The sequence below is a fragment of the Apium graveolens genome, chromosome 11 (assembly GCF_009905375.1).
Source record: "Apium graveolens cultivar Ventura chromosome 11, ASM990537v1, whole genome shotgun sequence".
NCBI classification, from domain to species: Eukaryota; Viridiplantae; Streptophyta; class Magnoliopsida; order Apiales; family Apiaceae; genus Apium; species Apium graveolens.
The window spans coordinates 37742255-37767684 of NC_133657.1; the positions used below are offsets into that span (position 1 = coordinate 37742255).

The window sequence follows — 25430 nt, forward strand, 5'->3', positions numbered from 1 at the left end:
AAAAGAATGGGTATTGAGAAGCAAAAGCTCTAATGCTAAAAGCTATAATAAGAGTCTGTGCAATAGACTTGAAAGAATTTGGAATGATCACTTAACACGGATTGAGTTTTCTTACAAAAATAGATCATATGTCATTATTGAGGTATCACCTTATGAGATCCTTGAGGGAAGACAATGTCGATCTCCCTTATGTTAGGATGAAGTTGTAGAGCGCAAGATGCTCGGACCCGCAGTAGTCCAAAGGACCAAGGATATAATAGATCTAATCAGAGGATGGCTGGTGGTAGCCCAAGATGGACATAAGAAGTATGTTGATTTGACACAAAAGGACAAAGAATAGGAAGTAGGGGACCTAGTATTTTAAAGGTATCCCCTTGGAAACCCTTGAAAAGAATTGATGAGATTCGGAAAGAAAGGAAAGCTAAGTCCACAAATTGTTGGACCCTTGGATATATTAAGACGTTTTGGGAAGTTAGCATATGAGCTAGCCCTACCCCCGAACATGTAGCAAGTCATAACGTGTTCTACGTATCAATGTTAAGGAAGTGTAATTCGGATGCCAGATGAATAGGGGCATATGAGCGCATAGACATGCAACCAGACATAACCTATAGGGAGCAACCAGAAAGGGTTATAGAGTGAAAAGGAACAAGTGCTTAGGAGAAAGGTTATCAAACTAGGCAGAGTTTGGTGGTAGGACCACAATGTGGGAAAATTTACTCGAGAGTTAGAAAGTGCAATGCTAAGAGAGTATCCCTATTCATTTTCTATCTGATTCCGGGACAGAATCCTTTTAAGGAGGGGAGACTGTGATATCCCCAATTTTTGGAAATTTTTGAAACCTTTATGAATAGTGTTTTTGCTGAATGAGAAAACTTTTCATGCCACACTATGTAGGGGTTTTGTTATGGATATTCTGAGATTTTATTAGTACTTTATATGGGATATAAGTGTATGTAAAGATCGTCAGAATCCAAATTCGAACACTTTGATTTTTCCCGGAAATCCACTAGATACAGAAAGAATTGAGTTAAAGGTAACAGGATAAGAAGGATTTAAATTAAAGGATTATAAGAGAGGATCATAAAAGGAATATAATGTATTGAGAAAGGTTAAGGAAACCCAAGTAATAAGATCCCGAATATGATCTCTCAAACGATAAACGAAAACGAAAGTTAAGCGAACCGTATAACAGATCAGCGGTCATTAGGCAAACAATTAGGAAGTTAATCAAAGAGAATAGTGGGGATGATGTCACCCAACCAATGAGAAGAGGACAAGGAGGGAAAGATGACATCATAGCATGACATAAGCATGACATGGGAAGGAAGGAAATGTGGTGGATTATTAACCACACAAAATCAAGGGCAAATAGGTAATTTACCAAAACAAAAACAAAACTACAACCAACCAAGCCAAATAATTCATTCTTCATCAAAACAAAAAAAAACCTAGGCATTATTTCTTCATTGCTCTCGGCTTTTACTATTGCAAAGGAAGAAGAAATTCAAAACTCAAGATCAAGGCTTCCTAAATTGGTAAGATAATTCCCTAGTATTCCTTATGCATAGTTATGGCTATATTATGAGTTTAAGCCACCAATTCATTCTCTATCTTCTCCAAGAAATCAATGAAAAAGACAATGAATAGTGACTTCAAGAATTTTAACTTGATTTTCTTGTTTTTCCTTTAAGATCCAAGCTTTCCTAAGACTCCTCAAGGCTTCCTAAGGCTTCCTAGCTACTCACACCACTTCAAGGAAGGTATACCATCTCCAAACCCTAGCTTTAATTTGTATATTAGGTTGATTATGGTTGTGAGGGTAAAGAGTAGCTTGAAACTTGTTTGCTTAAGAGTTTGGGTTGGAATGGTTGTGATTGATTTGTTGAAATCTTAAGATTTGGTTAAAGAATGTAGTATAGTTTAAATTCAAGTTTTAGGAGTAAGTAAATGGATTATAATGAGTTGGTTTGGGGCTGTTGTAATGTATTTTGGATGGAGTTTTGATTGGGTTGTGAATTGGGGTTGAATTGTGGTTGTTTTGAGTTGATTTAAATTTGGAAAATCGCGTAAACATAGCCGTCGTAATGTCCGATTTACTTTAGACTACTTTTGTTCTTAACATCAGAACCCTTGAACTCACAGCTAGGTTTTGACCATTGCCATGTTTAGATAGTTCATGTTACGAGCTTCATTTTGATATGTAGTTCGTTTGATTCTGATGCACGGTTTAGGAGAAACGACCGTTTTAAGTAACGGCGTTTCGCGAACAAAACATTTCCCCTCGCCTTACTTTAAAACATAGGTTAAAGACCAAAAAGGGTTAATTAGTGTATGAAACAATTATGGTAAGAGTGTTAGGCAGTTGGTAAGACACTCGCGAAGGAATTGCCTTAAAACTCGTAATGGTTAAATTATTAAAAATAGTGGAGCCAAGGGTACTCGAGTGACTTAAGAGAATCAGTAAGCGCAAAACAAGCGTTAGAGTCTAAGTTAGTTAACGTATAGATTTACAAGTGACTTTGGTTGAATTCCAACTTACTTGTTGTTTATAGGTTACCAGACTCGTCCCGAGCCTTTTATCACCCCCAGTCGCTCAGGCAAGTTTTCTACCCGTTATACTGTTGTTGTGATGTATATGTGTATATGCATTATCTTGCGATAGATGCATGTTGGTTAATTAGCAAATGTGCGATATATTGAAGCATGCTGATATGGTATATATATGCATGCCTGTTTCGTATTCTTGCCATATATATCTGTTGGTTCAGTTGATAATACCTATGCTAGAGATAAGCGGTATTGAGTTTACCCTTAGTATAGGGAATCAAAAGGTGAACATATTTCTAAACCGGGAGTCGATGTTCCCGAGTATAATATATATATATATTTATATATATATGGTTATAGTTTTCAAAACTATTAATCAAATAAGGTTTATTCGATAACTTTAACTTTATTTTATTATTGAATATTATTTCAAATATTCATCTGAGGACTTATGACTCCTTTATTTTATTATTGAATATTATTTCAAATATTCATCCGAGGACTTATGACTCCTTTATATTATTTATTGAATATTATTTCGAATATTCATTCGAGGGCTTATGACTCCTTTTATTTTATTAATTAAATATTATTTGAATATTCATTTGAGGATGTATGACTCCTTTATTTTATTTAATGAATATTATTTATAATATTCATTCGAGGTATTATGACTCCGCTTATTACTGAAATATATTCTTTATTTTATTAAAGAATAAGGTGTCAATAATCAAACTTATTTTCGATTATTCAAATAAAGATAGTACTTTCATATAAGTATATCTTTGGTTATTTAATATCCATTTCAAGTATAAGTTTTAATACTTCTACTTTGATTATTTTTATAAGGATTATCTTTATGAGAATATTATTTAAATAATAATATTCAGACATTTTCTAAATATATTGGGACTGATTTACTTCATTAAATCAGCATTACTCCAAACACTCTTTAAAGTGTTTTCGAGTCTTCAAAATTATTTTTAAAAGTTGGAGCGGATCCCAAAACTCATTTTTATATTTAAGATCTTCCTTTTAAAAAGGGGATTTAAATACTCGCTCAAAACCTGAGGGATCCGGCTCTATGGTGTATTTTATATTCGCAACAAGGTTGTAGTCTTGGTAAATGAATTGATTACTTACCCAACGTTCGGGAAGTAAGTCCATCTATCGAGTCGGCATAAGCAACATGGGCTCAGTGGGCGGTCATGATAGTGTAAGTGGCTCAGTGGGAGTCCATCAAATGCATAAGTGGCTGAGTGGCAGTCCAACAGAAGGTCCTATTGCGACCAGGGTGATGACCAGTGGGGAATTCGTCCATCTACTAGTAAAAAAGGTTACTTATTGGTATCTTTGCCTGATCAGCAAGATATCGGGTTTATGCCACAATTCTTTTTCCCTTCCAAAAAAATTCATTGGATGTTACAAACTCTGTTCATACTTTACATGACAGAGGTTTTCAGGGACTGTATAAGGAAGATGTATATGTGGATATATATATCGGAACTTAATGAAGTATATCATAACTTCATTTCCTTCAATACTACTTCAAAGATTTAATCTATTCAAATCTGTCTTGTAGTCTCATCTATATGATGAACTGTTGAAAGCTCGTTATACTTTGAACAGTGGTAGTTCAAGTAACTTTATAATTGATATAAGTATAGTGAAGTATTTGGTAACTTCATCCCTTATTTTTACTTATATTTAGTAAGTAATTATCTTACACATGATAAAAGATTCTAGTAGGTATCCGTTTAGATACTTGTATTATTGTTATCACCATATATTATCTTGCGAGCTGTAAGGCTCACTCTTGCTTTATTTCTTCATCACACAGCAACAGTTAGGAAAGATGGCCAGACTCCAGCAGACCTAGCGCAAGCGCGTGGGAAGCGTCCCGCGTCTTCCCGTTGATGTTGTAGCTGCTATAGCTGCAGAGGTAGATCTATTGGTAGATCAGACATTCTACTTTTGAGAATCAATTATGTATAATTATAACTTGTGGCAGATAATGACAATTAACTGTAAATTTATCATGTAATCATTTTGGGTTGTAATAACTTTTAATTATGGATTCAAGGACTTGTACTTATTCCAATTTCATCTCTGAGACTATAACGGGTTGTGGTGTGTGTTAGTGGGGGGTCACAGCATAAGGTTATTTATTATTAATCAAGTGAAGTGATATTGTGGAAAGAAAGACCGTGACGACCCGGATCCCTGACCCCAGATCTGGGGGTGTTACAGTCTTAATAAACTGAATAATAATTAAAGTATGAAAACGAGCATCCAAAGTTACAACTAATTCAAAAAATCACAAGTTGAAAACAAGATCTTCTTTTTCGGAGTTGTTCTGTGCTTCTAGGTCTTCTCCTTGGTATCCCAATTTTCCCGGATGATCAAAACCCTTTTTTTAAGTATATATACGCCCCTAGTGGACCTGGAACCTTAAAATCGTCAAATTCCACTCAAACAAGGCTTTTTCAGCGAAATCAGTGACCAGCCGCGCCTTGAGCGACCGCTCAGTCAGCTTTTGGAAAAAATTCTGATGAATCTTGTTTTGGCTATAACTTGAGTTCTACTCGTTAGAATTAGACGATTCAACTGCCCACGCGAAGCTAACAATATTCTCTATAACTTGACAATGGAATTGGATTCCAATTATGATCACTTTTTATCATATTTCCTTTAAAAGCTCTTTTCTTCATATAACTGATACTTGAAATGCAATAACACAAAAACACATCAAAATGCCAACAACTTGAGTCCAAAACACCAATTTAAGCTTGTAATAAAGCGTTCCAAGTGGATATAAAATCCACTTATCACACCCCCAAACTTGAATTGATGCTTGTCCTTAAGCATAAACAGACTCAAAACTACAAAACAAACCTAAGGCATGAATGTAACTACGTGAATGCAACTAAATGATAATGCAATCGATCCCCTCAGATTAAACATAACCAAATGAATAAGCCAATGCCTCTAAGATTGCAATGACTTTAAACAGAGCTCAAATAAATCCCACAAACCAACTTACAAACCAGAAATGTGCGTGTATAGAATGCTTAACAGATATCTCTCAATACTAGATCAATAACCATAACTTATCTATCATCGAAACAATCAAAAGTTTATAAATAGAATAGACAATAAACGCATTATGACTCACAACACCTCATTTCTACTAGAGTTATACAAGAATTCACACTATTATTGAACACATAGCAAAGATGCTTATTTGACCGTGCAATGAATGAGGTCGCAAAAGACTTATGCAATAATACCCATGTAGCGAGCGTTAGGTTAGCGGATCCCAGACTATAAAAGCCTTAGGTCACTAGGCACAAAGTCCCCTAGAACTTAATAACTCGAGTATTAAAGAGCTCACTCTTGATCAATTATGCATAAACACATACTTTTTTTCTTTCTTTTTTCTTCTTTTTTCTTCTTTTTTTTCAATAATTTCTGAATGAGTGCGTTTCGCTCCATCTCATTCAACCCTAGACTACTCATAAAAATATGAGTCGGATACTAGCCATTTGAAGCCTAGCCTTACAACAACTAGCAATGAAATCCAAGTTTTTCTTTAGATAAAAAAATCAGTGTTTTTACGTCATTACGAGAATATCACAAATTCTAAATATAACCAAGTGATTAAATCTCAACAACAAACAAGTATGATCATGATCTAGATCAAAAGCAACCCTATAAGACTTTGTGAAAATATTTGTTTCTGTTAGTCCCTTAACAATGAAGCAAGAATTACAGAAGGGGGTTTGAATGAAATTCTTGAACCTTTTTCTTGAAATAAAAATGTTCAACTCGATTATTGATATATTTGTTTTGATTAGCACAATGCGGAATATAAACTTGAATGAATCAAAACACAAGTAATTAAAAACAAGAGTCTTTAAAAACTTTCTGGTGGATTTAAATAATTCCACCAGAGATATATATAATATATCGAGAGGACTCTGTGTGTAGAAATGCCCACAGCTGCTTACAAATTGAACTGCTGAGAAAAAAGCAAATGCTAAAGATTGTGCTTACAAAGATTTCTCTGTTTTTGTATTTCTCAACTATCTCAGTTATTTTTCTATTTGCTACTCTCTTGGTTTATATAATACCAAGATTACAAAGTCAAAAAGACTGAACAAATATAAAATCTAACAGTCTTAATCTTTGCTGCTTTTTGTCCTCTATTACCCAGTTAATGGGCTTCCACAATGTGTTTGTATCCAACTCGACGGCTGTGTGCCAGCTTTCACTGTTCAACTGATGTTTGAATTCTTGATATGATCATCCATCGACTTTCAGATCATCCGTCGATGACTTGATTGATCATCCGTCGACTGCTATGTGAAACATCCATTGATAATCATTTGATCATCCGTCGAAGGCTTTGTTAATCATCCGTCGGTAGCTATTTTGGCACTTGACTTCATTTCACTTATACAGAATTACAAGACATTACTTATGTACAATTAATCAACCTATTCTGCATATCTAGTTAAAGTCAACATGACTTATATGCTACTACAGATTCTATACAAAGGTGCATACATCACTGTGCTACAAACTTATTATTACATAAGCTACTCACTCGATGGATAATAAGTTAATCATCCGTCGGGACTATAATGAGTTATCCGTCGGGACTATAATTCTTATCCGTCGAGTGCTACATTATTTCACTAAGTAAAATCTACTTAGATGTTTTGTTTAAGTGATCATCAAGTACACAACATATTCACAACAATCTCCCCCAATTTATGTCTACTGGAATTGTATCCATAAATTAAGAGACACTTGATGATAACAAAACATCCTAAACATATATCTTTAAAGATAAGTAGATAAAACTGAAAGTGCTTCAATTAAACAAAATGTACAAGGTTTGGCTCACAGTCAGTTCAAGATGCTCCTCTAGCCTGAGCAGATTTTTTTAGTTTCTTGAAGGGCCGGATCTTCTTCCAAGCTTTCTGTTGTTTTCTTCAATTTGATTCTGGAGCTGCCTGTGGAATTCAAATTCATCAGATTCTGAGAGATCTAGCATTTCTTGCATCTCCAAGAGAGTCTCATTGCTAAAGATACTCAATTGGTCTTCTAGTCTGAAGAATCTTCTCACACCCTTGTTATCCATGATATCTATCAGCCAATAGGGCCTTATATGCACTCTTATCCCTGTGTATGGGATGATTAGAGTCTTTGGGAGTGCATCTTTAGCTCTAACACTCCTCAGCTCTTCAATCTTCTTCAATACTAGTCTTCTTGCAGTTACATTGAACCCAATGTTTTTCTTGAAGGATGAATAGACTTTGATCAACACAACTTGGCTTTCTTGAAGTATCCTGTGAAGAGGCCACTGAATCTCCCTTCCTCCTTTGTACTCGAACACCAACCTTTCAGGTAGGTTTCTGTATGCATCAATTGCCCTTACTTCATCCAGTTCATCCAGATAAAGGTTTAGATCTGAGAATTCTTTGATGTCATACAAGTACAAGTAGTCTCCCCTGTTGACCTTGGGTTGAGCTTTGACTACTGACTTGGACTTGAGAGGTGACAGCTTCACTTTCTTGACTGCCCTTGATTTTGTCCTTCTTGGCTTAGTAAGAATTGGCAAGTTGAAGTCAGGAATTGGTAATTTATCCCACTCTATTGGCTCATCCTTTGGCACAATAGGCTCTCCATGTATGTTCCTGTAGGGGTCCACCACCCTTATGTCTTTAAATACCACAGAGGGCTTTGATGCTAGAGTTTTAGCTTGAGTGGATTCCTTAGGAAATTGATCTTCCAATTCCTTGTCAACAACATCCAGTTTCCTTTTTGTTCTTCTAGCCAATTCCTTCTTTCTTGTGGATTTCTTCTGTTCTTCAATCTTCTTCTTTGATTCAGCAGCTTCAAATGGTTGAGAGGGAATTTGTTGAGAAGAGTTCACAGCCTGTAGCTTGGCTAAGATGGCAATCTGCTCTTTCTTTTATTTAGATTTCTTTGCATCTAGAGCAGCTTGCCTCTTTTCCTTCTTTAATCTTGCCTTCTCTTCTTTCTTTGCTTGAGCAAATTATGGATGTCCAGCTACCACACAAATTTCCTTTCCATTTCTGAATATCTTAGCAATTCTCCTTTTTGAGGCTGAATCAGCTGGATCTTTATAGAAGACAATGGATCTTGACAGAAGCTTCTTTTCATCAGGCTTGGGTGTCTCATACACAGTATCCAAGGGATTCTTCAAAGATGACTTTGGATAATTTGTCCTTGGTTTGAGAATTATTTCATCCTTTTGTGATTTGATGCAGGAATATTGTCCTTTCTCCAGATAGTTCATGCTCATCTCATTCACACTGATTGGCTTGACATGAGAGTGATGGATGGCTGACTTAACTGGCTCCTTGACTAGTTCAAACTTTTTCTGAATTTCCTCATCAATCTTTTCCCAGTTGATTAAACTCAACTTTCCTTTTTCAGCAACTTTCAAATTTGCTGCTGTAGCTTCAATTAGATCTATATCATCTGCAACTGGTGGCTTGGAGATAGTAATTGAAGGTACAATTACTTTGCTGATTTGTACTAGAAGTTTCTCCCCCTCTGTTGATCCTTTCTCCCCCTTACTTGATTCTCTCTCCCCCTTTTTGTTATCATCAAGTTGAGGAGTTAGGCCTTGTGCTTTAGCAAGTTGCATGAGAAGATTGGTCTGAGTCTGTTGATTTTGAAGAAGAATAGCCACTGAATCTTCAATAACTTGAACTCTGTTTTCCAGCTTGGCTAGCTTCTTTTCAGAGTCTGATTCTCTCCTCAATCTTAGTAGTAGATCTTGCATGGTACCATATGGCATTACTGAATCCAGCTTCTCAGAGTTATAGATCTTCAAGTCAACTATATCTCTTTTCAATTCATCCACACTGAGATTCTATCTTAAGTGCTGGATCTTCATTAGATGTAGAGAGTCTAGATGAGCTTGAAGAACAGCCTTGGTACCAGCATCTGAAGTTTCCTGAAGGGCCTGTTGAATAGCTATTACTTGTTTGACCAAAGACACCTCAAATTGTCCTGGTGTTGATTCCTTTGCCCATGCCCATTCAGGTAAACTTAAAGCAGAACTTGGGCCTTCAGCTCCCCCTAAGTTCATGCTTCCATCCAAAGAACCAGAGTCATCATCATTAGAATTTACTCCAAATTCTTCAGATGGCTCTCTAGCTTAAGAATGCATCCTGTTAACAGCAGCTTTATCTCTTTGAAGAGATTCTGTGGTGTGCACCAAATTCAAAGTCTGTTCTGCCTCCACATTGCCCTAAGCAGCCAACAATTGATAGGCTGACACAGGATGAGTAAAAGTATCAGCATCCAAGGAAATGTTATCAATTACAGCTTTGTAATGTTGCTGAAATTGTCTTTCCTTTTCATCATCATCCACAATCATTGACTCACTAGCAATGGCTGGATCCACCCTTATTTCTCCTGTACCTGCCTTTCTCTCATATTCTCTCTTTTGTTACATCAGGGTCTCACCCTGGCTCCCCACCCTCACACCCTCACCTTCACCTACTATGGCGGGACTCCTCTCAATCACTTTTGCCAATCCTGAAGAAATGGATTGCTGAGATTCACTCTTTTCCTCTCCTTTTTCCTGGGAGCAATCCAGCCTCTCACTCAATGCACTCTCCTCTCTCAGTCCTAAGAGTGATTATATTAGCACTAAATCTTCTGCACTTGAAATTATTGAAGTTTGAAGTTGTGCAGAGACACTCGACGGATAAGTGATATCCGTCCGGTGAGTGGTAAAGCTATCCGACGGATAACTGCTATTAAGCTTATCCATCGGGATACAATCACTACTCGACGGATGAGCAATATCCATCGAGAGAGTAGAAATGAATGAGGTAGGAAGAGAAACTATTGTAGACTCTGTGTTGATTGAAGTTATTTGAGGCACAGAAGTCACAATAGAATCTGAAAGAATTGGCAAGTGAGCCAACAAATCATCTAAAAGATGATGCTCACTTGCACTAGATTTTGGCTTCCCCAACAGAGTTAAAGAAGGGGAATCAGGAATTGAAGTGTTTATCATGTCCACTTCCAGTGAGTTAGTTGGTGAGTATGGTGTTTCAGTGGCTTCTATAATGAGAGATTTTGGCTGTGACTCCACATTTGTTGGAGCCACATCAATCTGAATTTGAGAAGGTGCAGGGACTGTGTCTTTAGCACCAGTTTGCACTGTGTGTGTGCCCTGTGCATCCCTAGTTGTTTTGGATTTCTTCTTTCTAGTATAAGTTTGGGGTGAGCTTGTGTCCCTAACCCTTTTGGCCTGTGCTCTTGGATGAGAGCTTTGTTCAATAGCCACATCCTTTTGGGAAGATGCAGCTAGAAGTGAGCTTTTGTCCTTTTTAAGCACTGCAGTTTGTTGGGAAACTGCAGTGTGGCTAGGCTGGGATTCACTCAACTCTCCAACCTTATCCTTGGGGTTTCTTTGATATTCACCCCTTCCCTCACCTATCTGACCCTCCTTCACACTCCCCTCTTTGGCTTTGGTAGATTTTTCAACTGGTACCTTTTGAGAGATACCAGAGGGGGTTTTCTTTGATTTGGATTTGGAAATTACAGTTGATTTGGCAGCTTTGGTAGGCAACTGTTTGGTCATTGTCACAGTTGCCATAGCTATGCCTGAAGTCAAAGAAATAGAGGAGATTGGAATAGTTGAGGGTATGGATGAACTTACCTCACTTACCTGAGGTGTCAGCATTACAGGGAAATAGAACATTGGCACATCCCTATAGTGGTTGGCTCTGTTCAAATCTGCAATGATTCTTCTCTCTTGAACCCAACAAGCTAATTTGTTGTTTGGGTTCTCAAGTGCAATCTCTTGACAAAGATGGTTAGCCAATAGCATAAAAAATCTAGCATAATATATGTTCTTCCCCCTTTTGGCTAACTCACCTAGTTTAAAACCTAACTCATATATGACAAGGCCACTGAAATTATAAAATTTGTCTGTAACTAGCATGTATAGCATGTTAAGCATGGAAATGTTCACGAAATCAAAATTACTGACTTTTCCAGAGAAAACTTTAGTTACAACATCACACATAAAACTCCATTCCTTCCTAGGACCTAATCTCCTAATTTCACTTAGCTTATTAGTAGGAAGTGCATAATGCATGAAGTTAAGCATATTGATCAAATCAGTGTCAGTGTGTGGTGAAGTTACATTATCATCAGGAATCTTGAAACATGCTTTTATCACATCACTATTGATACATAATTCATTACCTTTGATGGTCAGAGTGATGGTTTTGTCAGTAGAGTTGTAAATTGCAGAGGTCCACATCTCTTCTACAACTTCACAAAAGATTGTGGGTGATTCAAGCATGGCAAAACTTAACTTGCAGTTCTTCACGAAGTCCATCATCTTATGATAGTCTTCTGATTGATGAATCCCCTTGTTGATCAAAGCACTGAAGTTGTTCTTCTCATAAATGAACCCAGTCTGAGACATAATCTTTACTACAGGTGCCATTGTTAGAGAGAGAAAGCTTGAAGAGAAAGAGGATTTTTGCTTGAGAGAGAATGAAATAAACACAGTTGAATTTGAGACTGATAAAAGAAAATGATTAGAATGAAATAAGCTTTTATACTTTGCTCAAAAACAACGGATGAAAATAATAAAGAAAAGTAAATTACCCAATAAAAATTGCCTAAAATAGCCGTTTAAAAATAAACTGTAAAAATTCCACCCATTATCCGTAGTGTAATGCTTACAAACTGTAAGTATACTCGATGGATAATGTTCATGGAATTAACGGTTAAGATTTAGACACTTCGACGGATGAGGATAAACTGTTATCCGTCGAGTTTTAAAAGATTCCAGAAAAATAATTGATTTTTATTTGCACATTGTATATCGACGGATGACTCAACTCGATGGATAATGGTCATCCGTTGAGATAACAATTTTGACTTAGCCAAAATTTCATCCAAGACTAAAAAATCAGTTAAATTTTTGGCTACTTTTCAACTTGCAAAATAACTCAGATAGATTCAAGAGTAATTAAGCATACCTAACTCACTTACCAACCTAGAAAAGGTGGATTCATCTAGTGGCTTGGTAAAAATATCTGCAAGTTGCTTCTCACTTGGAAAAAAATGTAACTCTACAGTACCATTCATTACATATTCCCTTATGAAATGATACTTGATGTCTATGTGCTTTGTCCTTGAATATTGCACTGGATTTTCAGTGATGGCAATTGCACTTGTGTTATCACAGAAAATAATAATCCTTTCAACTTGCAAACCATAGTCTAGCAATTGATTTTTCATCCATAAAATATGTGCACAGCAACTGCCAGGAGCAATATATTCAGCTTCAGCTGTAGAAGTAGAAACTGAATTTTGCTTTTTACTGAACCAGGACACAAGCTTGTCTCCTAGAAATTGACAAGTTCCTGTTGTGCTTTTTCTGTCAATTCTGCAACCTGCATAGTCTGCATCTGAATAACCAGTTAGATCAAAACCAGAATCTCTAGGATACCAAATGCCAAGTTTTGGTGTTCCCTTGAGATATCTGAAAATTCTCTTGATAGCTATCAAGTGAGACTCTCTAGGATCAGCCTGAAATCTAGCACATAAACATGTAGCAAACATTATATCTGGCCTACTAGCTGTTAAGTACAGAAGTGAGCCAACCATGCCTCTATAGCTTGAAATATCCACAGACTTTTCAGTAGTGTTTAGTTCAAGCTTAGTTGCAGTGGCCATGAGAGTTTTTATAGATGTGCAATCCATTAGATCAAACTTCTTTAAAAGATCAAAAATATATTTAGTTTGACTAATGAATATTCCATAACTAACTTGCTTAACTTGTAAACCAAGAAAGTAAGTTAGTTCTCCCATCATACTCATTTCATACTTACTTTGCATCAGTTTGGCAAACTTTTTACAAAGTTTCTCATCTGTAGAGCCAAAGATAACATCATCTACATAAATTTGAACAAGTATACTAGAGCCATTAACATTTCTAAAAAATAAAGTTTTATCTACAGTACCTCTTGTGAAGTGATTTTCCAAAAGGAACTTTGATAAAGTGTCATACCAGGCTCTAGGTGCTTGCTTCAGTCCATAAAGTGCTTTCAGTAGGTAATAGACATACTCTGGAAAATTTGGATCTTCAAAGCCAGGAGGTTGACTAACATACACTTCTTCCTCCAAATCTCCATTCAGAAAGGCACTTTTGACATCCATTTGATAGACCTTGAAATTGGCATGGGCTGCATAGGCTAAGAAGATTCTGATGGCTTCAAGTCTTGCGACAGGAGCAAATGTTTCATCAAAATCTATTCCTTCTTGCTGGCAATAGCCTTTAGCAACCAATCTGGCTTTGTTCCTTACTACTATGCCATTTTCATCCATCTTGTTTTTGAATACCCATTTGGTGTCTATTGGATTCTTTCCTTTAGGCTTGGGTACCAGCTTCCAAACTTTATTCCTTTCAAATTGGTTTAGCTCCTCCTACATAGCTAAAATCCAATCAGGATCTAACAAGGCTTCTTCTACCTTCTTTGGTTCTTCCTTTGACAGAAAGCTGCTGTATAGACATTCTTTTTGAGTTGCTCTCTTGGTTTGAACTCTAGAAGAAACATCACCACTAATTAGTTCAAAGGGGTGATCTTTTGTCCATTTCCTTGGTTGAGGTAGATTAGCTCTAGATGAAGAGACCTCATTGTTGTCTTGATGTGTGATTGAGTTTTGATTGCTAGAAACTCCCCCTGAGTTTGTGGATCTTTGATTTGAGAAAGGGGTACTTTCTATGGGTGACCTTCCTTGATTTCCTTCTCCTTTAGATAACCCGACGAATGGTGAATTTTGAGTACCGACGGATGAGGCAGGTTGTCTTCCGACGGATAACACAGATTGCCTTCCGACGGATGAAGCATTATGTAACTCGACGGATGTTGAGTTATGTGCTTCATTGGCGGTAGATTTGTCTGCATTATCCTTAGACACTGTTTCTTGATCACTCTCATCATCACTTTCATCACTGACCATCTCAACATTGTCGAATTAGAGGCTTTCATGGTAATCTCCATCTTTCAGTCCTTCAATCTTTTTATCATCAAACACAACATGTATAGATTCCACAACAATGTTGGTTCTTAGATTGTAGACTCTATATGCTTTACCAACAGCATATCCAACAAAAATTCCTTCATCTGCTTTAGCATCAAACTTTCCATTTTGATCAGTTTGATTTCTCAGAATATAGTATTTACAGCCAAAGACATGAAGAAAGTTTAGAGTTGGCTTCTTGTTCTTGAACAATTGATAAGGAGTCATGCATCTTGCTTGATTAATCAGAGAGATATTCTGAGTGTAGCATGCAGTGTTTACAGCTTCAGCCCAGAAATAAGTTGGTAATTTTGATTTTTCAAGCATTGTCCTTGCAGCTTCAATAAGAGATCTGTTCTTTCATTCCACTACTCCATTCTGTTGTGGAGTCCTTGCTGCTGAAAACTCATGCAAGATCCCATTTTCCTCACAAAATGCTCTCATGACATAGTTCTTGAACTCAGTTCCATTGTCACTCCTGATTCTTCTAACTTTGAAATCAGGATGATTGTTAACTTGCCTTATGTGATTGATGATGATTTCACTAGCCTCATCTTTAGACTTTAGGAAATATGCCCAAGAGAACTTTGAGAAATCATCTACAATTACTAGGCAAAATCTTTTCTTTGAAATTGACAATACATTGATTGGTCCAAACAAATCCATGTGAAGCAGTTGCAGAGGCTCTTCAATTGCTGAATCAAGTTTCTTTCTGAATGATGCTTTGATCTGCTTCCCTTTTTGGCAGGCATCACACAGTCCATCCTTTGTAAACTCCACTAGAGGAATGCCTCTAACTAGCTCTTTCTTTACCAGCTCATTCATGGTCTTGAAGTTTAAATGGGATAGCTTCTTGTGCCATAGCCAACTTTCATCTTGACTTGCTTTACTGAGAAGACAAGTTACAGATTCTGCTTTAGTTCAGTTGAAGTTAGCTAGATACACATTTCCTCTTCTCACACCAGTGAGAACCACTTTGTTGTTTTGATTGTTAGTCACAACACAGGCTTCTTTGTTGAAGGTTACTGAGTTGCCTTTGTCACAAAGCTGGCTGATACTCAATAGATTGTGTTTGAGACCATCTACTAAGGCAACCTCTTCAATGATGACATTATCCTTTAATATCAAGCCATATCCCACAGTATATCCTTTGCTGTCATGTCCAAAAGTAATACTTGGGCCAACTCTCTCCTTAAACTCTGTGAGAAGGGTAGAATCACCAGTCATGTGTCTTGAACAACCACTATCCAAGTACCAAAGATTCCTTCTATTTCCCTGCACACATCAAAATCAAATCAAGTTGATTTTGGTACCCAAGTTTCCTTGGGTCCTGCCTTGTTAGCTTTCCTCTTCTGTTTCTTAGGTCTTAACTCATTTGACTTAGGAATTTCAGATTCTTCCTTAGTCATTTGGGTTGGGCCTTTGAAACCACTAGGTGCAACAGAATTATCATACATGTTATGGCTAACAGGAAATGGCATGCTTGGTGCAAACATGTTATTCCAGTAAGGCATGCTAAATGGCATTTGAGGCATATTGTATGCAGTATAATATGGATTAGGTGCAAATGACATATTAGCAAACTGTGCATTCATATTCTGTGTAGGCATAACATTAACAGGCATGGGAGGCATGGCATTCATGTTAGGAAATTGAGGCTGAACATACATGGGAGTAGGCATGGCATATTTGCAATTAACTGACAAATGATTTACACTACCACACTTGACACAGATTTTTCTAGGAGCATATTTATCAGTTGTGTAGTTATTGTGTTTGTTAATCCCTACTTTACCATTCCTATTGTTTTTCTTTTTAGTCTCTGTTTTTACCTCTATCTTCTCAAGTCTGTCACTTAACTGTTTGACACTCATGTGACCAACATTAGCCTTTTTCCCTTTCTTAGCTTGACTTGACTCTCCTGAAACCAAGTTCTTGGAAACAGACCCATACTTATCATTTAGCTTGGTTAATTTGGCTTTGCTAATGGGTTTGCTTACAGCCGACGGATGAGGATTTTTATCATTCGACGGATAACACTTTTTATTATCCGACGGATAGTCCTCATCATCCGTCGAGTCTACATCTGTCAGCAACCCATCTACCAAAATAGGTTCTAGTTTCTCCTTATTCTTTTTCCAGGCTTCATCACAAAAAGACTCAATTCCTTGAACCTTGGTGATTTGAGCATGAACATCTCTGGATGTTTTCCATGCTTTAATCACCTCTTGTTCACGATCGAGCTGCTTCTTTAAAATTTCTTCCTTTTTCAAGGACTCAGTTAATTCCTCCTTTGCAATCCTACACTCAATTTTTAGTTTTTCAAACTCAACAAACTGAGACTCAAGCACATTATTCCTCTCACTTAAAAACAAGTTGTTTTCTTTGATTTTAGCATTTTCTTTAGTGAGGGACTTAAGTGTAACACGCAAATGATACAATTCTGTAGACATGTCATTTATGGCATCATTACACTCAGCTTTAGATAAATATGCAAGGTTTGTAGTGATTACCTGATTGCTTGAGGAACTTGTCTCTGTTTCATCAGACTTGGCCATAAGGGCTAGATTGACATAGCTGACATCTTCATCTTCATCCAAGCCATCAGCTGCCCAGTCATTCTCTTGTGTAATAAAAGCCCTTTCCTTTTGTTTGAGTAGATCAAAGTATTTTTGCTTGTAATCTACAGACTCAAATCTTTTCTTACTGGAATCTGACTTTCTACACTCATTTGTAAAATGCCCTGCCAAGCCACATTTGAAACATTTGAATTTTGACTTATCCACCATGTTTCTATTTGGCTTGGCAGCTCCAAAGTTCTTCTTGAACTTGAGCTTGGCAAATCTTCTTGAAAGGAATGCTAGGTGCTCATCAATGTCCTCCATGTCATCCTGACTCAATGAATCTTCATTTTCTGCAGCTAGCCCTTTACCCTTGCTTTCACAGGCCTTTGAAGTTGATTCCACAGCTTCCATCTTCACTTCCTTCTCCTTTTCCAGTTCAGCCACTAGTGCAATGGATCCTCCTTTCTTCTTTCCTCTCTCCATTCTTTCATCCTGCTCTATCTTAAGCTCATAGGTTTTCAGAATGCCATACAGTCTCTCTAAAGTAAACTCCTTATAATCCTGTGAGTTTCTCAATGAGACTGTCATTGGTTTCCATTCGTTTGGAAGAAATCTGAGAAATTTCAGATTGGAGTCTTTAGTCTGATAGACTCTTCCATGCAACTTAAGAGCATTTAGTAGTTTTTGGAATTTACTAAAAATGTCAGTGAGTGATTCACTTTCTTTATTGTGAAAATGCTCATATTGCTGAATCAGGAGCTGTATTTTATTTTCTCTTACTTGCTCAGTACCATCACAGATTATCTGTATTGTGTCCCAAACTTCCTTGGCAGTCTTGCAGTTGATGATGTTATCAAACATGTCTGCATCAACACCATTGAATAGAATATTCATGGCCTTTTTATCTTTCCTGACTTGTTCAATGTCAGGATCAGACCATTCATGCCTTGGCTTTGGAACAGATGGCTCATTTCCTGTTGCAGCTCTCATTGGAACATGAGGGCCTCTTTCTATGCAGTCCACATAGGCCTCATCTTGAGAGAGCATGTGAAGATGCATCTTTACCTTCCAATGATGGTAATTATCTTTATCAAGAAAAGGAATCTTGACTCCAACATCTTTCTTGTTCATCTTGCTGAATTGTTTTGATCTTTAAACTCTTTGTAGATTAAGAGCTTGCTCTGATACCAATTGTTAGTCCCTTAACAATGAAGCAAGAATTACAGAAGGGGGGTTGAATGGAATTCTTGAACCTTTTTCTTGAAATAAAAATGTTCAACTCGATTATTGATATATTTGTTTTGATTAGCACAATGCGGAATATAAACTTGAATGAATCAAAACACAACTATTTAAAAACAAGAGTCTTTAAAAACTTTCTGGTGGATTTAAACAATTCCACCAGAGATATATATAATATATCGAGAGGACTCTGTGTACAGAAATGCCCACAGCTACTTACAAATTGAACTGCTGAGAAAACAGGAAATGCTAAAGATTATGCTTACAAAGATTTCTCTGTTTTTATGTTTCTCAACTATCTCAGTTATTTTTCTATTTGCTACTCTCTTGGTTTATATAATACCAAGATTACAAAGTCAAAAAGACTGAACAAATATAAAATCTAACAGTCTTAATCTTTGCTGTTTTTTGTCCTCTATTACCCAGTTAATGGGCTTCCACAATGTGTTTGTATCCAACTCGACGGCTGTGTGTCAGCTTTCACTGTTCAACTGATGTTTGAATTCTTAATATGATCATCCATCGACTTTCAGATCATCCGTCGACTTTCAGATCATCCGTCGATGACTTGATTGATCATCCGTCGACTGCTATGTTAAACATCCGTTGATAGTCATTTAATCATCCGTCGAAGGCTTTGTTAATCATCCGTCGGTAGCTATTTTGGCACTTGACTTCATTTCACTTATACAGAATTACAAGACATTACTTATGTATAATTAATCAACCTATTCTGCATATCTAGTTAAAGTCAACATGACTTATATGCTACTACAGATTCTATACAAAGGTGCATACATCACTGTGCTACAAACTTATTATTACATAAGCTACTCACTCGATGGATAATAAGTTAATCATCCGTCGGGACTATAATGAGTTATCCGTCGGGACTATAATTCTTATCCGTCGAGTGCTACATTATTTCACTAAGTAAAATCTACTTAGATGTTTTGTTTAAGTGATCATCAAGTACACAACATATTCACAACAGTTTCTAGCATGCAAATCAATTTATTAAGACTTAAACATCCCTCTATTCGTCATCACCACACTGAAATCAACATCAACTTATCAAATATCATAGTTTATCTTAAGGGATCATGCTAAATATGCATGCAAATGCAACTATATGAAATCACATAAAAACAAACAAATATGTCCTAAATGAACAATCATACAAAAATATGAATGAACTACAACTAAACATGCAATATGAATCTATATGGACACACACACTACTAATCTTTACATTATCACCCCCAAACTTAAAATTTTCAATGTCCTCATTGAAGGTAATAATAAGGATTTCAGGCATACCTAATTAGCGGTAGAGTCACCCTCTTCGGGTGGAGGATCAGGTGGCCAATCAACCTCGCCACCAGTGTCTCGAACAACAGTACCCAAAGCCTGTATCAAATATGCAGCAAAATGACGGTGAATGTTGTGCATGGCCTCTATACGCCTAATTACTCGCCTGTACTGCTCATCACCAACACCAGTCCTATCAACTACCTGCTGTATATGAGAAGAACCCTCTATAGGAACTGGAGGATCCGTTCGGCTACCCTCTATATCATCAAAAATATATCCCAACCCCTTGTCAGGGGGTGCATCTAAGAATGAATAACTCAAGTGATCTGGTTTTTGGTTGAGCTCAAGTATGGGAGCTTCTTGAATAAATGGTTTAAAACACTCCTGAGAAATTTTCAGCTCTGCTAACCCAAGAGAATCGCATGGTAAATCCAACTTCCTCTTCCACGGAGGTGCATTCAAAACCTGCAGTTGCTCTGCTCCTTCCTTGTCATCAATAACTGATTTCCCCGTTAAGGATCTCTCTAAGGTCCCTGACTCTGGCAATTGCTCAAGCTCTGAATTTATTACAGAGTCGACCCACTCTACTTTAAAGCACTCCTCTTTAGCTGTGGGTAACTTTATTTCCTTGAACACATTAAAAGTGACCTTTTGATCGTAAACCTTCATCGAAAGCTCTCCTTTTTGCACATCGATCATAGTTCGGCCTGTAGCCAAGAATGGTCTTCCCAAGATGATGGGAATCTTCTTATCTTCCTCAAAATCAAGAATTACAAAGTCAGCAGGGAAGAAGAGTTTATCCACCTTGACCAAGACATCCTCCACTATACCTCGTGGATAAGCGATGGAACGGTCAGCTAGTTGCAATGACATGTATGTTGGTTTCGGATCAGGCAGACCAAGCTTCTTGAAGATTAATAAGGGCATCAGATTGATGCTAGCTCCTAAATCACATAAACACTTGTCGAACGACAAGTTTCCGATGGTGCAAGGAATAGTGAAGCTTTCAGGATCTTTAAGCTTCGGAGGCAACTTCTGTTGCAACACAGCACTGCATTCCTCCGTGAGAGCAACGGTCTCTAAGTCATCGAGCTTCACTTTCCGAGAGAGAATACCTTTCATAAACTTCGCATTGCTAGGCATCTGTTCAAGAGCTTCAGCGAAAGGTATGTTGATATGAAGTTTCTTGAACACCTCCAAAAACTTCTCAAACTGCTTATTTGGCTTTTTATTCTGCAGCCTCTTTGGAAAATGAGGTGGAGGATAGATCTGTTTCTACCCTGTATTACCCTCAGGAAGAGTGTGTTCCACAGTAGTCTTCCTTGGTTCCACCTCTACTTCCTTTTGCACATCTTCTTCAGCCAAAACTACATTTTCTGAATCTTGTAATTTTTCAGGCTCTTCGTCTTGTTGAATTTGGGGGCTTGCGACCTTTCCAGACCTTAAGGTGATGGCGTTCACATGTTCTTCAACTTCCCGCTTTCCTGGATTGGCTTCTGTATCACTAGGAAGCGTTCCTGATGGTCGATTCAATAAGGCATTAGCAATTTGCCCTATTTGGTTCTCCAGAGTCTTGATAGAAACAACCTGGCTTTAGCATATAAGAGCCTGGTTTTTGCACATAAGCCTCAACTCCTCCAATTCAGATTTTTCATTCAAAGATAGACCTGCAACATGAGTTTATTGTTGAAGTTGGATTTGTTGCTAAAAACCAGGAGGGTTGAACAGCTTATTTCCAAACTGCTGGAATGGCAGTTGTATCACATTCTGATTGTTGTTCCAGCTGAAGTTAGGATGATTCCAGTTGTCAGGATGATAAATGTCTGGAACTGATTACTGTGATCTCTGAAAGTTGCTCATAAACTGAGCTGAGTCACTAGATATAGCGCATTATTCCATCGCATGCGGACCTACACACAGCTCACAAACACTAATTATCTACTTAACACCATAGTTAGCCAGAGAATCGATCTTCATAGACAACACCTTTAGTTGAGCAGTGATAGTCGTAGCTGTATCCACTTCAAGAACTCCTGCTACCTTGCCCTGTGGACATCTCTGGGTTGGATACTGATATTCATTAGCAGCCATCAGTTTAATTAGATCATAAGCTTCCTTATAGCTCTTTGCCCATAATGCTCCGCCTAATGCTGTATTGAGCATGGGTCTGGACTGTGCTCCCAACCCATTGTAAAAACAAGTGATGATTATCCAATCAGGAATTTCATGATGAGGACACTTCCTAAGCATCTCCTTGAAGCGCTCCCAAGCTTCATATAAAGATTCTCCCATTTGCTGCGCAAATTGAGTAATAACATTTATGAATGCAGCTGTCTTCGCCATAGGGAAGAATTTAGTGAGAAACTTCTGAGCAAGATCTTCCCAAGTAGTAATCGAACCAGCTGGTAGAGAGTGTAACCAGCTCTTAGCCTTGTCCCTCAGAGAGAATGGGAACAGTCTCAGCTTCACAGCATCTTCAAAAACACCGTTGAACCTGAAGGTGTCGCAGATCTCTATAAAATCCCTAATGTGTGTATTGGGATCTTCCGTTGGAGAACCCCCAAATTGGATTGAATTCTGCATCCATTGAATTATGCCAGGCTTGATCTCAAAGGTATTAGCTGTGATAGCTGGTCGGACAATGCTAGATTGAATGTCATTGATCTTGGGTTGAGAAAAATCCATTAAGGCTTTCGTTCATGTTGCTGGATCTCCCATTGTAATGAGTACCTGAAACACAAACAAATAAACCATGAAAGTAAAAGAATCCGAGTCAGTGAACTTTAACGACCACTGATGACAAGCACATAAACTAAAAATTAACACCGAGTCCCCGGCAGTGGCGCCAAAAACTTGTTAGGGCAAAAACACGCGTTAATATTCACGCAAGTATACGCGTTCGCAAGTAGTATAAGATATAAATCAGATTCGTTCCCACAGAGACTAGTTTAGGTTAAGTTCAATTTATGCACCTATGCAACAATATATGGTTATCGCTCAATGCTAAGACAAATAACAAATTGGGTTTGTATTAAACTAAGATATTAAACTAACAATTATAACTAAGAGAAAAAGAATGGTTGAATTAATATATATGACAAACATGGGATTCTAACTTCATTACCACTTCATTCAATAGCTTTTTCGTTCTTAACCTTAGCATGTGATGGTGATGACACTAATCAGATAACACGAAACTGATAAACGCCAACTTTCGTTGCAGGAGTACCATTCTACCAGACATCCACAAAAGAGATAGAAGCTGAATAGGCACCAATTATATTGAGACCCTATATGTCTATAGAATTTGACAACATAACGGTTTAAGCACAAGTTATCCATAATGATTACATAGGGCAAGTAAAACAGTTAGAGTTACCTACGAATCATGCATACACATACATGAATCTATGCTAGCATGGCAAGTTCTAAACCTCTGTATTCACTGTCATTTCAATAGAGATTAACACGCTATCTTATATGTTAGCTACTCACATAAGACGAATAAGCACAACCAATACTAGGATATCAATCAATCACCACACACCAAGATATCGAAACAAATTAACTATTGAAATTCATAAGTAAATCCGCTAGAACCCCATGACAACGATTAGCCCATAATCGAACTCATCGTCGCCATGGGTTCCAATGAAAGCATGGTATAAAACAAGGTCTTAATAAACTGAATAATAATTAAAGTATGAATAAACGAGATCTAGGTTCAACAAGAACGAAAATGAGCATCCAAAGTTACAACTAATTCAAAAAATCACAAGTTGAAAATAAGATCTTCTTTTTCGGAGTTGTTCTGTGCTTCTAGGTCTTCTTCTTGGTATCCCAATCTTCCCGGATGATCAAAACCCTTTTTTTAAGTATATATACGCCCCTAGTGGACCTGGAACCTTAAAATCGTCAAATTCCACTCAAAAAAGGCTTTTTCAGCGAAATCAGTGACCAGCCGCGTCCTGAGCGGGCGCTCAGACAGCGTTTGGAAAAAATTCTGATGAATCTTGTTTTGGCCATAACTTGAGAGTGGCCTTGGCTTCCAATTCTGATCACTTTTTATCATATTTCCTTTAAAAGCTCTTTTCTTCATATAATTAATACCTGAAATACAATAACACAAAAACACATCAAAATACCAACAACTTGAGTCCAAAACACCAATTTAAGCTTGTAATAAAGCGTTCCAAGTGGATATAAAATCCACTTATCAATCATTCTCATAGTCATCCCAACTTTTACCCTCTGCAATATAAGCTTTACTTTGTTGTTTCCTTAGAAGAGCTTCATACTTTGCTTCAAGCTCAAGATAAGCCTCGTCTTTCTTTGCTTTCTTGGGTTTCCTGCATTCCGTAGCAAAGTGGCCTTGTTCATCATAATTGAAGCATCTTATATTAGATATGTCAATAGACCCAGTTTTGTAGCCATTCTTGCTATCAGAATTGTACTTCCCTTTTTCTTTCCAGCTGTTGTCTTTATTGAAGGTCTGTCCTTTATTCCTGAAGTATTTTGGTGTTAGGTCGCGAATTATCGTAGAAGGGGGGGGGTTGAATACGATAATCACTAAATTAAAAAATTCTTTCAAATCTTTTGCGGATATAAAATTTAGTGCTCGGTTAGTGGTTTCGTGTTCTTGAGAGGAATAGTGTTTGGAACGATAAAACGAGGAACACAAGATATTCGGGGAAATATATATTCGTATATAAATCCTCGAGGGTGTTGCTATACACTGGTAAATAAATTAACCGGATACAATCTAAGAACAACAAAGTTCCTAGATTCTACAAAGATTTATAAATCAAATCCTATACAATAATCTAGCTTTTGTATGTACTAGGATCTAATTACTGGGTAACGATTGTAATGCCGCTAAGAATATACAAGAGTTAAATCGGGCATTATAATATTACTCCGGTGAGAAGTTAAATGGATAAACAATTTGCTTGAGCTTCTATGAAAATCTTTACTTCAATCTTCAGCTCTTTTGAGAGAGAAGAAGATGAACAGAACACTCCAAATCTTGAATTGATCTGCTGCTTGTGTAGACTTGTATATCCAATAATGTGTGGCTGAGGAGAGAGCTGAGTCAGGAATATTCTTTTTATAACCTGTGACTCACGAAAACAACTAACTGGCGACTAAGAAAATTGTACCAACCTGCGACTACCGAACCAAGTTTATTAACCCGCGACTAAGAATAAGTATAAACCTTATACTTAGTTTACTCAGGTTGATTTCACAACCTGCGACAAGCAGGTTGTTTATTTCTTTTTATTTTTATTTTGTTTTTGTTTTGTTTTCTTTTTGTATTTTCTTTTTCCTTTTTTTTGTTTTCTTTTTCTTTTCATTTTGTATTTTCTTTTTCTCCTTTTTTATTTTTGTTTTTCTCTTTTTTTTTATTTAAGTTTAAATTGTAACTAAATTAATTTATAAAATAAACCTTAATATAACTTATATAAATAAACTAATTTAGATTTATAAAATAAACTTATTTAAAGTTTATGAAATAAATCATTTTAAGTTTGTTAAATAAATTATATTAAAGTCCATCAAATAAATTTATTTAATTTAACAATTAAACTTTAAGCTTCGCCAGTCCCTTGAGTCGCTTGGCTGTATACCCCACGCATCTCTTCTCGTACTTTAACA

At 37.0% G+C, this 25430-nt stretch overlaps 1 non-coding gene across 1 annotated transcript; it reads left to right on the plus strand.

The window, feature by feature from the left end:
- Positions 1–21996: 21996 nt before the first annotated feature.
- LOC141699010 (small nucleolar RNA R71) lies at positions 21997–22103 on the plus strand. Its single transcript, XR_012565502.1, has one exon. It is a non-coding gene; the product is annotated as a small nucleolar RNA R71 (small nucleolar RNA).
- The last annotated feature ends 3327 nt before the right edge of the window (positions 22104–25430 follow it).